Source organism: Leptodactylus fuscus, chromosome 8 (genome assembly GCF_031893055.1).
Source record: "Leptodactylus fuscus isolate aLepFus1 chromosome 8, aLepFus1.hap2, whole genome shotgun sequence".
In the NCBI taxonomy this organism is placed as follows: Eukaryota; Metazoa; Chordata; class Amphibia; order Anura; family Leptodactylidae; genus Leptodactylus; species Leptodactylus fuscus.
Window position 1 is genome coordinate 69616999 of NC_134272.1, and position 16908 is coordinate 69633906.

The following is a 16908-nucleotide window of genomic DNA, read 5'->3' on the forward strand; positions in this document are numbered from 1 at the left end:
GCTTAGACCTAAATTGTCCTGGGTTATGGATGAAGATAATTTATCAGTATTCATGGTACACTTGAGAATTTTCTTGAGGTCTGAGATCCTTGGATATCATTTCCCAGTGCTCCTGATCTTGGATGGGGTTTTTATATGAGCAGGTCATATCTGAGGAATAGAAAAGGCCTAACTGATAGATGAAAAGACACGTATCTTTCCCAGCGTGGAGTAGTATGTAAACAATATGGCCATGGTTAAGGATCGTACATCTGATGATGTCACCATTTCCTTGATAACCCACAGGGCAGTTTTACCATAAACTTTCCTAGTAAATTACCATCTGCGGACGCATGTTCTGCACAGTTCTAAAAGCTGTGGGCTCTGTATTATATAATAGGACTGAATATGTGACATCAGATGGATAACGTTTACTGATAATGTAAAACTTTAGGATTGTTTTGTAATGTTAACCAGTCGAAATTAATAAACGTATCAATAAGTGATACAATGTATCATTAGCTGCCTCTCAGGTCACATCTGTGTTGTGGTGTTTGGAAATTACAATGAATCTTTCGCAATGGACTCCAACAGACATCAACAATGGACTTATTATAAAGTCTATGTGGGTCCTGGTGCTATTTTTTTTTCAAATATCTCACAGTCTGCAATGTAGACGTCTTGCAGAGCCTCAAATACAGGTTTGAACTTGGACATATTAATTGATGTCCTATCCTTAAGATAGGTCATCAGTTGAAGATCAGCAGGATCTGACACCTTATATCCATGTAAATCAACTATATGAAGTAGCAGAAGCATTCTCTAAGTGCTGCTTGCGCTGCAAAGGCAATGTAACATCATGTTCATGGGTCACAGCTCAGTCCCATTCAAGTGAATGGATTCAGCGCAATACCAAAATATACAGTGCTGTGTGTGGTGAGTAGTGAAGAAGTCTCAGATCTCACCCGAATCCTGTGGCTTCTTCAGAGAGCTTATAAGCAGGGTCGTGGGTGTTGTACCCCTGCCCATCTTCGCAGGTGTTTGCGGGTAACCACTGTTTTAGCGGATGGGCTCTCTGTTGTTTGGGTCCCCGGCAGACCTGAACCATGGAGAGTCTGGCACAAGTGTGAACCTAGTCTTACTTGCCATCTGGGTAAACTTTCTAGGTACAGTATACTGATTGCTAGTGATGGGAATAGCCCTTTGCTTAGAAGGTCAAGTCAAACCCAGTGACAAATGTCTGGTCTGGTCTAAGATCACAAATTTCAATAATGTGATCTTGTACCATGCATCACGACATGTCAGAGCATCTTTTAAGCTGGTTATCCCCTTTAATATTTTGTGCTCCATATAATAAATATTACAGGAGACGTTCGGTGGAAATAGTCAACTAGTATATCTTAGATCCATGTCAAAAGATTGCATTGTTGTGATCTGGGAACCCGCACAGATCGCCAGAGTATAATAGCGTTATATAGCGTGCAAATCTGAAATACCACTGTAAGCAAGATACCATTGACGTGAATGGGCCTTTATTTATGTTGTATCAGATTTCCAGTAACAGAAATCTCTGAGCCAAAGGGGTGTGAATACTTTGTGTGGACTTTTTGTTTGGGAATTGGTGGGCCAAAATCATAGACTTTAACAACAGCAGCGCTATTATTTTGGTAAAAAGACGAATACCAAGACTTGACGCAACAGACCCTATTATAAGTCAATGGGTTCAGCTTGGTGCCATTGGCGTCTTTCACTTGATAGATCCAGACACAAGTTTTAACTAGAAACCATTTGACCGGATTTACAAACAATACGTTTTTCTATATTATGGGCTGGCAGCGATGCCAGCAACAGCTGGCAACAAGAAACTTGGAGGGCCAGTAGGCAACATTCAACATTTTAGCATTGCCATCTGTGGAGGACAAAAGGCATAACTGATGGACAAAATGCCATTCCATGCCATTGCCTATTGCAAAAAACATCTGTCTCCAGGATGGACAACAGAGGCATTTGGAATCAAATATGGAATCTGCTATAAAATTAAGAATTTGGAAAGAGAAAAACTAATAGGTGTAAACATGTGCTAAGAGCTCATACACACAGTGCAGCCCTCCACATCGAACCTGTATAGCAGGAAGGAAAGTGTACAGTGGGGTGTACACCCTAAATGCACTACTATACCAGATAAACACTTCCAAACATGGAGACAGATAGAGGTTTGCCATGAATTCATATGGAATTAAACAGAAATCTGCATTAATTGGAAGCATACAGAGGTACAACTGAGGGCCCATACACCTCTATAGGACCCTTCATATACCCCTCTTTCTCCAAAACAGAGCTATAATACATAGCCAACTACATGTTATAGCACATCCTTAGGGTCCCATCAATTGGGGTCTGTTAGCTCTAAACCTTGGTGAACACTAGAGCTAAAAAAGTGCCAGGAAACTTTATGATGGCTATGAAGCCCGATGGCCACATGGTTTGGCCATTATGGTCAATCGCGCGGCTTCCATAGACATTGAGTCGAACAAATAGGTGATGAATCGGCATTGCGATTTCCTATCTGTACTCTCAGTTCACTCCAGTGATCAGAGAGGTCAAAGGTTGACCCCGCCGATCAGACATTGATCAGATCCTATGCTGTTGGTATTAATCCCTTTAACCCTTTGCTGTCTGCACATTTACATACCAGACTCATTGAGGAAGAGGTATTAAAGTGAATACAGAGGAAAGATGGAGGAGTTGCCCACATCACCCAGTCACAGATGGAATCAGACAGATTTCACCCTTATAGGTATCCTACAACGTATTCTATCTCACGTTGGACTACAACTCCCAGTGTCATATTTGACTCTGTAGTCGCAGGTTTTCCTGCTTGTAGTGTATAATAATGAGGCCATTCTCTCTTCTTCTTCCCTCTAACAATTGATCATTTCTTACTGTTTCTGCTGATTTGCAGTCTTTCCCACAACCCTATTTCCTTCCTTGTATAAGTGTATTAATGCCATGTTTTCCCCAGAGACTGCTCAGGAGTTGACCTCCTCACATGATGTCTGTTTTTACAAAGATTTCTTCCTCTCGTGCGGTAAACTGAATAGAGGATTTATAAAGTTCACATTTATGTCTGGGAAGTCGGAGATTATATTCAGTGTACCTGGCTACAGGCCTATATTAAGGCCGGGCAACCTCAACATGGATCACACAATAAGGCCAGGGCCCCACGTGGCGATTTAAAGTCACAGCAAAGTGGATGGGATTCTAGCGAATCCCTCCCCCACTTTGCGGTAAAGTACGCTCTGCGGACATCATTGCGGTTTTGGAAGTCATAGCGTGTCAATTATATCTATGGAAACGACAGCGGTTTTCATATAGGTATAATTGAAACAGAAACCTCTGAGAACTTTCTGTACAAAGCGCTGCGGGAAGATGTGCATTGGCGATAGCGTCATAATAAATCTGGCATAGCACGAGAGACTCAGTATGCCAGAAATAAAGTCTACGACAGCCAGAACTTGGCATGGACTTCAGGTCTAACTCACGCAGTGGATAGGTAGACTGATACAACAGTAGTCACCTAAAGAGTTTGATGGACCCCACTAACTATAATGGGATCCGTCAGGTGTCCATTCTTTAAAACTGAAACCGCCGGACAAAGAAGTTTTACTTGCAGGACATTTTTTCATTTGATACTGCGACAGAGTCTCCAAACAGAGCTGAGATGTCCCCACCTGATCCCCACTAGCTCCCCCACAGTGGCACTGAGGTCAGTAAAATGACAAAGTGGTGCAAAATGGCCTTGGCCAAATAATGAGCCATGTTTACGTATTTTATAGGGTTAGATGTGGCATACACAGGGCCTCGAACAAGACAAGATATAGAATTACTCAACATAGGTGCCCTGTAATTTATAGCAACAAAAGAATGCAAACAATAAACTAGCCTTAGGGTCCATTCACACGGAGTAAACGCGCGCTCATTTTTGCACAATACACGTGTAAAGAATACACGTGTAAAAATAAGACTCCCACTGACTTCAATGACATTTTTTACACGTGTAACAAATGAGCCAAAAATTCTACTGCCACTGCCAGCCATGTTGTTCAAGTTAGTGAGAGATATGGGTGGCCATTAGTCCCCTGCAAGCCTCGGGCATATACCAAAAAGTGCCCTATTATATTCTGCCACATCAACATTGGCGCACAAGTGAATCATGGTCAACTCCATTCTAGTGGCCACTACAGGTCAGTTGTAGTATTACATGGTGTCCAGATAAGTGACTGTCCATGTAATACATGGATGGCTCTAGTCCCTCAGCAGAGGAGCTGCGCTGCTCTCCATTCTAGCTCATAGAGAAGAATCCATATATAACACAATATCCTCTACGAGACAACCCTTTAAGTAGAATTATTTTTCGTATAAAAAGATTTGTTTATTGGACAAAAAATTCTGTAATTTAATCTCCTTCTCGGCTCTGCGCAGTGCTGAAGCCTATGTATTAGGTGAGTAAAAGATCACATCTGGACTATTCGGCAGCCCCTGACACCCACAGTATAACTTTACAGTGTGGCGAAGAGGAAGTTTGTCGTCATGTGCAGTTTTAACAGGAAATGAACTACTTACATGATTTTAGAGGAACTTACATCTGGGCTCTGACAGACTAACAGCCAAAACTCAGGCCGCTGGGATGTGCATACAAATGATTTTGTAGAAAATATAAATCACCTTTTACTTGCTGTAAGGTAAGACGTCTCTGGGACTGCTAATGTTACTATTTGGTTCTAAGTGATTGATTTTCTTGTGAAGATGCTGAGAACATGATACTGTATCGGAACTATCTTATACTCTAAGATGGCTGATACTTTCTTAGGCAAGGAGGGGGTAGTGACGCCTTACATATAGATGGCGTTCGTATCTAAATGTAACTGCTGATAACTGATGTATACGTATAACAATACCTGGTATTACATAGGTAGATGGATAGATAGATAGATAGATAGATAGATAGATAGATAGATAGATAGAGAGATAGATATTTTATTTTCGGAATATTTGGTGAAATTCTTTTTCTAAGCTTTATATGTTTACGTGTTTAGATTACAAATGCCCACTATCGCTTTCTTGTATCATCCAACTCGCTCCCATTTATGAAGGTAATGAGTTGGGTTACTATATAATAAAATATGGAATTGCTTATAGTCAGGGGCCTAACAGGTGACCATATGGTTCCATAGTAACACTTGTGATGGAGCCCCACTCTACCAGGATACCTTAAGTAGCGAGTTATTTTGGATAATGCACATAGTGAAGCATGCAGTGATGTCATAATACAGGGATAATGCATGCAGTGATGACATAGTAGAAGGACAATGAACACAAATATGTCACAATACAGAGATAATACACACAGTGATGTCACAGTACAGAAATAATATACACAGTCATATCAGGGTACAGGGTATAATACACACAGTGATGTCACAGTACAGGGTATATTGCACACAGTAATGATACAGTAGGCAGATAATACACACGGTGATGTCACAGTACAGGGATAATTACCACTATGACGTCATAACACTGTGGATGTCAAGATCAGGACATCAAAGGATAAGAAGTAATTGTAAAGTAATTAATGATGTCACATTGTGATGTCTGAGTGAAGTAATGGAGGAACATTCAGTGTTACACATCCGCTTCCATCATCCATAGTTACCATTAAGTGTACCCTAAGTCTAAGTGGAAATGGGCGCCCATAGTTGTTGGGCCCCATAGCAGCTGCAATGTCTGATATCCTGGTAGTTACGTCCATGGCTGTTAGTGTTCTTCTCTAAAGTCATATAGAGACATTGTAGTTTCTATTGTGAATTAACTTCTACCTCCGATGCCGCCCCTGCTACCTTTTGTGTCACCCCCTCTACCTGATAGATTGTAAGCTCTTCTCAGCAGGGCCCTCAGTCCCATTGAAAGCTGCTATGACTTATACCTGAAATCTAAACCAGCAACTAACTGGCACAGATTTTGATTCAGATTTTGAATCCTTAAAGAGGACCTTTCACCAACTCCAACCCTTAGCATCGTGCAATAGGTGCAGCCCCACTGATGCACTTGCTACCTTCTCTTTAGCCCTCACTGTTCCTGAGCAATGGTTGACATTAGTCTCAGCACTGTCAGATGGGTGATCCTTGTCTTTTTGCTCTAGCCTGGGACCCGCCCACCTGACAGTAGAGAACATAACTGTGCTGATACTAATAGACATGATTGCTCAGGAATGGTGAGGATTAGTGAAAAAATTCCAACTGTGCTGGAATCAATGGTGCAGTACTTATTGAAAGTTGGTGCAGATGGTGAAATGTTGTTTTTAAGAGGCCAGAACCTCTTAAAGGAGTATTCCCATGACGCTTGTTCACTAACCTGCAGGCTGTTGTGCTCTCTTCACTTCCTGCTTTTCTTGGCACATAGGTGGGCGGGGTTTCATTTGCACGGGATTGGTTGTAAATGAATTACCACAGTGTGAAGCTGATGTAGCAGAGCTGGATTTGAGTCAGTTTGCATTACATACAGAAGTAACGGACTCCCTATCTCAGCCCTTATCAGCCAAATTCAATTAAACCAACTGATAAGAGCTCAGAAATCCCGGAGCTCTCACCTCCCCTATCTGAGAAGCTCCGCTACTTATCAGACACAAACAGCTCAGAGCTGCTCCCAGCCCCTCCCTCCCCCCTGAGAGCAGGCAGCTACATCACTTGACAAATGAGCAGATAATCCCAAGGGCCATAGAAACTGAGTGTAAACAATGAAGTGAATAAATTAAGATATCGACCAAACAAAGCAGTTTAAGCAATGCATTTAGGAAAAGTCTTAAATCCATATAAACTAACAGTATAGATAGGATCCTTGTGATGGGACAACCCCTTTAATAATTCAAGCACAGAAAGCGCCAGCGGGTGAGTAGATTAAGACTGATGTATAGGACACCAGTCTTAATATATTCCCCCCACTTTGTGATATCCGCATTGCTTTCATCTTTTTTGTTAGAGTACATGGAGTACATTGGTGAGTATTATAGTTACCCTCTAATTATGGTCGAGCCATTTTTGTGGTATATCCCATAAATAATAAAGGAAGTTGTAGTAGTCTGGGTCAATAATAAGTCAATCTATTAATCCATATTTCTAAATATATCGTAGACACTTTGACGGTGGGAAAGACTAATTTTGGATGAATCTGAAAGTAGAATCAGATACAACAGCACAGCTTCATGAATTCAGTGTCTTATCTCATATGTAAGAAATGTAATACAATATGTCTACTATACATGTAAAGAAATACAGACGCAAAGAACGTTCTGTAAAAATTGTTTGTCTTGCTACAATGATTCCCTTTCACATTGTTCTGTTAGGGAGAAGGTAGAAAGCTGTAGTCAGGGGAAAGTCAAGACATCCTCATATACATCAGAGGGTTCTGCCAAAATCAGCCAACATTAATCTAACATGTGTGGCCCTCTACATGCTGCCATATGGTGGCTATTTTGTATATTCTATAGGTGCCGTATTAGAGAGCGATACAATACTAATCTGTAAAGCTAGGCCCAAACACAGCAAACAAATTGTCAAAAATTCTTAAGGCCGGGCCTCCACGTGGCATAAACGCTGTGGTTTGGCCACGGTGGAAACACCGTGGAAAAAAAAGTGACGTTTTCCCATCACCATGTAGTGGGTGGAATTCTAGAGAATCCCATCCCTGCATTGCGAGAAAATAGATGTTGCAGACAAGCTGCAGTTTCCAAAACCGGCGCGGGTTTGGGAATCACAGCATGTCAATTATACCTATGGAAACTCCGGTGATTTCCCTATAGGTATAATGGAAGCAGAAAGTTTGCAGTGCTGCGCTGTGGAAAAAAACGCTACGCCTTGCCTCTGTGGTTTTTCCCACAGCATTTAATTTTTATATCCACTTTTTGTAGCCTAAAAAAAGATCAAAAACTGCACTGTGTGTATGTGACTAAACAGGATCCCTATATTACTGCTATAATGTCTCATGTTTGCGTGAAGAAAATAGTCAGTGATTTCCATTTGCAGCCATTAGACAATTAACAATTAACATTAACAATGATGCAAGCGGTTTGCTTACTAATTCTGCAGAAGTTACGTTATGTGCTTTCCTGCCACAATAGTTGCACACTTATAGCAGATGTGAAAATGGGAAGTGTCTCTGCAGTCTGGTGAGATAAAGCTTTAGGTTTATTAGTTTATGTTGGTATAGCTTCTGTGTGACCTTAGACATTGACTGTCCCAATTTATTGATCAGAATTTAGGGGGACACCAATTCCCTAAAATATACATTGGATTGTAAAGTATTAGAAACCTATTCAGTTAAAGGTGTTATCTAATTTTTACTATCCTTAGGATAGGCCAACAATATTAGATCTCGAGGAGGGATCTGATACCCGGGACCGATGCAGATCAGCTATACCGAGACAGCGTGGTACTTGATAATGTTTAAATATTGCGCTGCTCACTTGCTGTACAAACTGTAGCAACAGGTATAGGCACTGCAGCGCTGTCCCATAGGCTCCAATGTGGCAGTGCAGGCACTACCTACCCATACCTCCCAACCGTCCCGATTTCCACGGGACATTCACGATTTCAGTGTCCTGTCCCGACGCCGATGAGCTGAATACATAGGCGTTTAAAGCAGGACTGTCACAGCTCAGCTCCTGCTTTAACACTGCGCTCCGGCATTTGTAGCCGCGATGTGAGGACGTCACATCGCGCCTACAACTATGTGTATGAGTGAGAGAGCGGCGGGGGAGCGTTGGAAGGAGAGTGTAAGTGGTTTTTTGTGTGTTAAACATTAAGGTGGAACATAATGTAGGGGGCCCATGAAACTGGGGGCAGATGAAGAGGGGAGAAAACGGCATGACACTGGAGCAGATGAGGGGGGGAGAATGCCATGACACTAGGGCAGATGAAGGGGGGGAGAACGGCATGACACTGGGGCAGATGAAGGGGGGAGAACAGTATGACACTGGGGCAGATGAAGGGGGGAGAACGGCATGACACTGGGGCAGATGAAGGGAGGGAGAACGGCATGACACTGGGGCAGATGAAGAGGGGGAGAATGGCATGACACTGGGGCAAATGAAGGGGGGAGAATGGCATGACACTGGGGCAGATGAAGGGGGGAGAACGGCATGACACTGGGGCAGATGAAGGGAGGGAGAACGGCATGACACTGGGGCAGATGAAGAGGGGGAGAACGGCATGACACTGGGGCAGATGAAGAGGGGGAGAATGGCATGACACTGGGGCAAATGAAGGGGGGAGAATGGCATGAAACTGGGCAGAGACGGGTGGACATGAAACTGGGGGGACATGAAACTGGGGACAGAGATGGAGGAGGGGGACATGAAACTAGGGGCAGATGAAGTGTGTATATGAAACTGGGGGAGAGATGGAGGGGGACATATAATTTACGGGTGACTGTAGGAGCATTATACTGTGTGGGAGCACATGAAAAATGAATGAGAATGGGCGGAGTCAACATAAAAGTGGGCGGAGCCAAACTTGCGCGTGCCGCACATTTTGTCCCTCTTTCTACTCTTCAAAAGTTGGGAGGTATGCCTACCGTTTGTACAGCGAGTTGTAATATGTGAACATCATTTGAAGACCTGTCTTGGTACAGCTGATCTGCAGGGTCCTGGGTGTCAGACCCCTGCAGATCTAATAAGGATAGGCCATTCTTGTGATACAGACTGTTACCAGAACAGGAGCCTCTGAGTCATGTGGACACAAAGAAGCTCTAATGTTAAGAAATACCAGTTCCTTCTTTCTGTAGCTTCTTTTTGCCTGACCTGTCCTGTTACAGCATTTTGTAACCGATGAAAGAACTTTGTTTCACGTTTTGCGTCACAATTTGCATCTAAGGAGGGGTTCATTTTGCCTCTAGCTCTGTCCAAGTATAAGGCCACATAGGGTCAAAATATTTCAACATCTTCCAGAAGCAAATTGGGTGTTTTTCCTGCTCAGCTGCAGGTGTCTCCGCAGACCCTATGGCCATAATTGATATGGTGCAGGTTTAAGGCTGAAACTACACATTGCATAAAAGCTGCTATTTTAGCCTTTGCAGACAAACAGTGGAAAAAAATTCTGTGTTTTACAGACCCAGAAAAGGGAATGAGATTTTATTTAATCTCATCCCCACATTGTGCAAGATAAACCCTGTAGAAAATGTAATATGTTAAAGGAGTTTTCACATCTCAGGATTTCAGCTGTCCTCCTGTCTCCTCTCTCCTCCACTTTCAGGTTTTCAGCTCATTCCAGCACAGAGCTCCTGCTTGGTGTAAACATAGTTATCTCTGGATAACTGGATATCCGATGGACCTGAAAGATGGAGAGCCTGGCGCTAGTGTGAACCTAGCGTCAGTATTGAAGAGGTTGCAGTGCTCACCAAACAGCCTCTTCAAATAGTTGATCAGCAGGGTGGCCCAGCTGTCAGACCCCTGATGACCTATCCTAAGAATGCATGTCTTTGGTATAAGTCACTTTGCACTGGAGCCTTTTAGTTGCAGGATGTGAATGAGCTATGTCTACCTCTCATCCATGGTGCCACTACTGTATATAGCCAGTGAATTTGCAGCAGAAAACCTACTACATATGATGCTGTGATCATATTGTGGGTACTCTCTACTCTTTCAGAACTACAGCATATGGAATAATACATTTAGGATTGATGAGGATTTCAGGGTGCTGTATCTATGGTTGGGGGGAAGCTTGCAGCAGCAGAAACCCACCTTTTCTCTTAGCTGAGCCGCACTCCAGTCATTCTGATAGGACAATATGGAGGAAATTAGGAGTAGATGAATCTGCCTCACTTCTCTAACTCATTTCTATAATGTTATTTCAGTAATGACATGAACATCTGATGAATGTGAAAGTCACAGAATTTTCTGTAATAAATCTGCTGTGTCTGAATATAGTCTTATATGGCCAATTCTTCTAAAAACTGATTTGGTCATAGAATAATGTAGAATAGATGTTTATGGCACTCTACTTCCTTTGGTGGATTTCACATGAAGTACAACTTGCCTAAAAAGTAGAAGTATCTTTTGGACTTTACACCAGAAATGACAAGGTCAAATAATTACTAGGCTGAGGTTCTGCTTTTACAGGCTTCCTCTTCCCTAGAAAAAAATTAGTTTCTGGTATGTGCAGCGAACTATAAAACTACCTGGACACAGCTATGGTTCTGGTGCTCGCTTGGTTATCGCAGACTGTAGGGTCCATTCACACGGAGGAAAATGGTGAGGAATTTGGTGTGTAATTTCAGCGCTGAAGAAAAAACCTCCCATTGACTTCAATGCCGAGTCCCGAGCACGTCGCTTGTCCTGGGAGGAGAGATAAGACCTTCCCCAGGTCCGTGGTTATGGAAACGCAGTGTAAACAATGAAGTGAATAATCTCAGCAGCCAAACAAAGCAGTTTTGCTGAAGCAATGTATTTAGGAAAAGTCTTAAATCCACATAAACTAACAGTATAGATAGGATCCTTGAGATGGGACAACCACTTTAAGCTGTATAGCTCTTCTCCTGTTACATTGTCTAGGATCAGCAGATCTGTGCGGGGTCTGGGTTTTCAGACCCCTAGAAATCAGATATTGATTGACCTATATCAGTGATGGCGAACCTTTTAGAGACCGAGTGCCCAAACTGCAACCCAAAACCCACAAAATTTTCGCGGAGTGCCAACACGACAATATAGACTTAATACTATGCGGATCCACAATTGCGGACAGTTACTGACCAAAAATTACAGTCATGTGGGGCTTTACAGAGCTTTCAATAATACAAACAACGTTGTACTGAAATGTAAAGGTCTCGGCATTTGGTACTTTGAACAATTAATTTTCACTATTTACATCGCACAGGATCTGTTTTATAGTTACCGTGTAATATTCTTACATCCTGTACTAATATCACGTCTGCTATAAAACAGATACTGTGTGATATAAATAGTGAGGGGACCCCAGACAGTATTATATGCTCTGCAGTGGGCCCACCACACAATATTATATTCTCCACAGTACCACAGTAGCCCCCCAGTGTTATATGCTCCGCAGTAGGTGTCCCCCCCCCCCCCACAGGATTATATGCTCCACAGTGGCATCCACACACAGTATTGTGTGCTTATAAATAGCCCCCCCCCAGTATTATATGCTCTTTAGTACACCCCCCAGTATTATAAGCCACCTCAGTATTATAAGCCCCCCCAGTATTATACACTCCCCCCAGTATTATAAGCCCCCTCAGTATTATACACTCCCCCCAGTATTATACACTCCCCCCAGTATTATACACCCCACCCAGTATTATAAGCCCCCCCAGTATTATACACCCCACCAAGTATTATAAGCGCTCCCCCCAACATCATATACACAGTGAGCCACTCTCATACTCACCCCTGAAGAGCCGCCGGCATCCACCTTCTTGTCACTGGCGGCGCTGATGACGTCATCGCGCCCGCGTCGGGGCAGAGGTCAAACTCTGCAGCCAGTGTAGGCCGCGGTCGCGCGATCCGCGGCCTACCCTGACAGCTTTCAGCTGTATGTGCATTTGCACATACAACTGAAGGCAGTGATCGCTCATCAACGGGGAATCCTGTACCGGATTCCCTGTTGGTGAGCGATCCGGGCGACCGCACGCGTGCCAGCATGGAGGGCTCTGCGTGCCCTCTCTGGCACGCGTGCCATAGGTTCGCCATCACTGACCTATATCATCTGTATCAAACATACATCTAGGGCCAGAAATCCCCTTTACAAACCCTATAAATCAATTCTCTACGCTGCATTGCATTATGGGACATTTTGATGACAAAAACAGAAGGGCAATGGAGGGACACCCCGAAAGAATGAACACGCAGCATTTTCCTTTAGAAGGTTGTATGCCTTTAAATCTCCAGAATACAGAAATTCATCCTTGGGTGCCCGGAGTCAGTACAGATTAATGCCAGCTGCAGGCTCGCTGCTCACTCACTGGATTAAGTAACACGCTCTCCGCACAGAAGGAAAGCTGGATGTTTTATATCTACAGGCCTTACGCAGAACCGGCTGAGTAACCCGACGTGAACTTCAGGACAGATGTGCTGACCGTTACCTACTAATACCCATGAGACACAAAATTGCTTGCAACGTATTTTACGATCCGTTGGATAATATTTTCATATGTGTTCTTTCCTTAGAAAAAATGTTAACTCTTACACATCCATTTCTATGTATAATCAGTAATATGTACATATGAGAGGATGCAATGTGACAATGAGAAGAAACACAGAAATAAAAATCAGGACTGTCGCTACAGGCTGCCCATAGCAAAGCAGGCACAGGATGCCATGGGACCTGCTGATTCCAAAAATAAAAGTATATTGAGGAATTGCTAGACATACATATATGTAAATGTCTTAAAGGCGGTTTCGAACCCTGAATTGAGTTTTCATACTCATGACCTGTTCATGGGATAGGTCATCAGTATATGATGTGTTGGGGCCCAACAAGTAGATCCATCACAGATCAGATATTACAGCAGCGTCTGGGCGCCAGATGCTAATGGATAGGCTACATGTGTAGCACTACTCCTATTCAAGTAATAGAAACGGCACAGCAGACACATCCCCTTTAAGGTACATTTGCACAGATACGTTTTTGCATGCAGTTTTTGAAACCAAAACCAGGTGTGGATCTCTTCTTTTTTTGGATTGGATACCAGATATGTTATAGTATTGCTGCAACTTGACAACAGGCTAAGAAATGTATCATTGGCAATATGAAGGACAGTTATTGTATCACTGACACTTGGCTCCTGGGTCCAAATCATACAACCAGAACCTACCGCCAGTACAGCAGGATTAGTCCATCACTATACCACTCCTAAGGGGGAGTTCTCACTACCATAACTAATGTCCGTTGCTGTCTTCTGTCATAGGGTGACAGCAACGGACATTAAACTGTCACAAACTGATTAATACATGTAGGACTTTATCTTCTGCTAAAAAAGCAAACAAACATGACGGAAGAGAGTGTCCGCCATGTTGTTTACATTAGTGTCAAAGGGATTGGACACAGAATCAGTCTGTGACCGTTTCTCTGTGACAGTTTAATGTCCGTTGCTGTCATCCTATGATGGAAGACAGCAACGGACATTAGTAACGGTAGTGTGAACTCCCTTGAGTTTTCCTGGTGTCAGGTTCCCTTTAAGTGATGAGTGAATTCTATATGACAGTATAGATATATGTGCATGGTATCGTCTGTCTGATGGGAATTTTTCAGTTTATACCGTGTATAAAGTACAGACCATATATCTTCTGACACTGCTGGAATGTCTGACTGTAGATTACAGGATGAATGACTGTAAGGCAGGGAGCGATATCCAGAATTTAGGTTATTACTTTAGCTTTGTGGCATTTATTTGCTTTGTTTCCACAGTCAAAGCATGTAAAATATGTGTGACTATAGTGTGCGAAGTGTACTAAAAGACCCTGGAGCAATGTATTGCAATAGAGTAACTGAGATGTTGTAACATATGGTAACACAAAGTCCTGGGCACATATTGGTAAATAAGATGTCGTGTTTGACCCACAGTAACACTGTGGATGGGATCGAAAGGGAGTCTGTCAGTTCAAAAAATTTCCAAAACAATTATATTGCTGCTTAGGTCTTTTAATAGGAGCAGAAACCAATAAAGCAATGCAGAGATTTATCTTTTTATTGATATACAAATCAGTGCAAAAGTGCATTGGAGGCGGAGCCTGATTTGCTTGAATTCACGGCACTGTCAGCTTTCTAGTGGTATATAATACCGCCCATCTCCGAGGACATAAAATGTCCATGTTAAGGCTAAGCACCGCAGAAAACATTGCTGCATTTTTACAGTATTAGCAAAGTGAAAGTATTAGCTACGTGGGGCTTTAGCCTTAAAGGGGTTGTGCAGGATAAGAACACAAGTTCCATTTTTTATAGCAGAAGCAATGCCACTCTTCTCCAAAGGATGCGTCTGGTATTGCAGCTTGTCTTTGTGCAAGTAAATGCGATTTACGCTAGGTTCACACCTGCATTCAGGATTCTGTTCTTCCAAGCGGATCCGAAGAACGTAATCCTAATTGCTTAACCCTGGAAACCCGCTGGCCCCATAGACTTATAATGGGGTCTGCCAGGTGAAAAAATATAGGATTTTTCAGACCAGGTACTACGGAAGATGCCTGAAAAAACGCGGCATTTTATAGTCACAGCAAAATGAATGGGATTCTAGAGACTCCCATACCCACTTTGCGGTATATCTGCTGTGCGGACATGCGGGGATTTCTAAAACCATCGTGGTTTTGGAAATCGCAGCATGTCAATTATATTTGCAAAATTGCTGGCAGTTTCCTTATATATATAATCAAAGCAGAGAGTCAGCAGAGGAAACTTTCTGTGCAAAACGCTGCCGGAAGAACCGCGATGCGCTGCAGCTATCCCCGCAGTGCTTGTTTGCTGCGGGACACAACTTGTGGCCTTAGTTGTCCCCCTTCACACGGCGTAAGCGCTCGGCTCATTCCGAGCCGTACATGCGAGTGCTTCTAAACACTTCCCATTCACTTCAATGGGAGCGCATGTAAAGCCGGCTTTACTAGCGCTCCCGTTGAAATGAATGGGAAGTGTTTAGAAGCGCTTGCGTGTACGGCTCGGAATGAGCCGAGCGCTTATGCCGTGTGAAGGGGCCCTTAAGTGGATTCAGGGACAGAAACAAGGCGCAGGTGTGAATCTAGCCTGAGCTTGAGCATAAAGACTTCATGGAGGGGAGCAGGACCTTACTTTTTATTTCTAGACAAATCCATTAAACATAAGTGAACACGTTTTCTCTACTTTCTAGAAATGAAATATTTTCTTCTTCTAATTCCCATCACACAAGAACCGAACAGTTGTGGAATATACTAATAAAAAAAAAATCACATACATTTCAACAAAAGCAGCTTTATCTGTTGGCCCATGTTGTATGGAAAACCAGAGTCCCAGTGTCTTGTGTGGATAGGCTCTGACAGATGCTGCATTGGGTCAGAGTATGGTTGTGCCATATTTTTTTCAGTCCGTCTGTAACTTCTGCTGAGCACTGCTGAATGGTAGGATTGTTAGTGGAGAATGGCTGAACTTGAAGAGGGCTATTAATCTCTGCATTCCTCTTTCTGACTATATTCACAAACACTGCCGCACAGACAATGAGCCTCTATTAAAGGAATTATACTTCCATTTGTTTCATTTGGGGCAAAATATGACTTATATACTTTAAATATGCATCTCAGAAAGTCCCCAAGAACACATCTCAAACCACAATTCAGAGCTGCAGTTAGACCTTCCTTGACCTGGAGCAAAGGCTGTTTACTACAGTAGTCGTGTATCTAAGAACTCTGGTCCAGGTTGATTTTTTTCCCACCCCCGTCACTCAAAGTCCAGCATTGAATGCATCAAATTCTCATGTTGATCCATTGGCACATCCAATGCATACCCATAGTAGAACGTCCGACTGTCCGCCTCGGCTTACTGATGCAGATCCCTAGGTAGGTCCATGACGAGTGGAGACATCCCGACAGGCGTTGGTCCTGTTAATATCATTTATGTCTCCTACACGCGACAGTAGATTTTATCCACAATTGTATGAAGCCATACATTTCTATGAGCCCATATACACAGCTATAGTTGTTGCGGCCGTGCCATATTATTGCAGCACAAACAACTGTCGGGGATAATAAAAGTCTTTTTGCGAATACGTGATTGCGAATGATTCAATATTTGTAAACAGTAAAAAGCACTACAGCCATGTGAAGGAGACCTTAGGGTATGTACACACGGTGGCGGAATTTGCATTCCACATGTGAACACTCCCGCGCAGCTAATGGTCTTA

The 16908-nt window shown here is 42.9% G+C and overlaps 1 protein-coding gene across 4 annotated transcripts in view; it reads left to right on the top strand.

Moving 5' to 3' along the window:
• The window catches only part of WIPF1 (WAS/WASL interacting protein family member 1), a 39435-nt gene that overhangs the window by 7822 nt on the left and 14705 nt on the right, over positions 1–16908 (top strand). The window contains exon 1 of one of the 4 annotated variants that reach the window (XM_075284133.1): positions 4661–4721. The exons of the other annotated variants lie outside the window; for them this stretch is intronic. The gene's annotated coding sequence lies outside the window, so the exon portion shown is untranslated. Of the gene's footprint in view, positions 1–4660; positions 4722–16908 lie in introns of those variants that run through there. 4 annotated transcript variants of the gene reach the window in all.